This window comes from Schistocerca nitens, chromosome 4, assembly GCF_023898315.1.
Source record: "Schistocerca nitens isolate TAMUIC-IGC-003100 chromosome 4, iqSchNite1.1, whole genome shotgun sequence".
Taxonomy (NCBI): Eukaryota; Metazoa; Arthropoda; class Insecta; order Orthoptera; family Acrididae; genus Schistocerca; species Schistocerca nitens.
Genome location: NC_064617.1, coordinates 509,381,894 through 509,383,285, shown reverse-complemented (window position 1 = coordinate 509,383,285; position 1,392 = coordinate 509,381,894). Strand labels below are relative to the sequence as shown.

At 35.3% G+C, this 1,392-nt stretch overlaps 1 protein-coding gene across 2 annotated transcripts in view; it reads left to right on the top strand.

The window, feature by feature from the left end:
• The first annotated feature begins 599 nt into the window (after window positions 1-599).
• Window positions 600-1,392, top strand: part of LOC126253007 (uncharacterized) — a 16,886-nt gene continuing 16,093 nt past the window's right edge. The window contains exon 1 of one of the 2 annotated variants that reach the window (XM_049954058.1): window positions 600-771. The gene's annotated coding sequence lies outside the window, so the exon portion shown is untranslated. The remainder of the gene's footprint in view (window positions 772-1,392) is intronic. The other variant, XM_049954060.1, reaches the window with a different exon arrangement.

Here is a 1,392-nt window from a genome sequence, read left to right as displayed (position 1 = left end):
TTAAGCACAGGTGAACGAAAAAGTGCGAATTTCACGGTTTTTGTATTTTTGAGAATTTCCGTAAAAGCCTTACCTCTCTGCTTCTGTTGTTTTCTGAACATGTAGATATGAGTTTGTTTTCCTATTGATAATAATCCAAATATTTAATGTTATTCCTTAACTGCACACTCTTAGGTATGGTTCCCCTACAATTGTCTAATATTCTAAAATTGTGTTTACTTGCTTGTTTGTACAGTTTAAAAATTTCGTATGCAATTTCATGTGGGAATTAAAGAATCATGGCACCTTCTTATGCCTGGCAATCACTTTCGTTGCTCAAAACATTTGCTCATACAGCTACTAACTAGTATTTCGTGTGATGCTGCTGACAGAGGGTTGTATGCATGAAAAATGCTTGCTGTAAAAAAAGTAACATTGCATTTGTGAAAACTTATTGATTCATTCATGACTATAATGATCTTCATAATTAATTGCTGAAGGAGCTCGATAGTGTAAACCCAACCCTTGGGTCCCACCTGTAGATGCCAGCGGTGTCGTTACTTAGAAACGATAATCGAGAGTTATTTCAAAGAGTAGTTCTATAACATCAACAGACTACAATATCTCTGTAAACAGAGTTTCAATAAACAGAAAATTATGGCGTATAGTGTGGTGTGGTGTTAGGTGCATAGTCATCTTGTTGCCGAGACATTGTTGTATATTCGAGCAATACTTGTGCGCCTCTGATCAATTTGGGAGGAGAGTAGAGGTACATGTAACGAGATCCATAGGGTAAGATTACAGATTTGAAATTTGTGTACAGAAGGTCATTCCAATTGACTGTCACGTTTATTAAATTCTGTAAATGATGCCATTTCTCTGTTGCGTCCCTGTTATTTCTGAGGAATTAGTTCTTGTAATTAATTATACAATTGTTTTTTTCTAGTTACGACCTTAAAATTTCATTGCATAATATGAAGACACATCAGTTCCTTTGTTTTCGCCTTATGCCATCCTATGTCCAGAACTATTTTGGTTACATCAAATTTCTTCTAGTCATATTAACGCTGTAGTTACCTATTCGTATCATTATCGTAGGAGCGTAAACGACCAACTCGTCAGTTAATAACGGGGAAGTTTGGTACTGGGTCTAGTTTCGCCTTGTTAGCGTTGCAGATCGGAGGAGTAACGAAAAATATTAAATGCATAATTTATTCGAAAGTTAACTTTGTAGTACATGTATCATGAAGTTCTGTTGTCATCCAATGCCAATTAACCACCTGCGTATTTTGATGTTGCAAAGTAGCGTTTGAAAAAAGATCATATTAATTTGTGTCCGTTGTTCACAATTTCTGTTCTTTGTCACATTAGTTTTCATGATGTAACAAAATGTAGTTAAGATAAAGCTGCTAA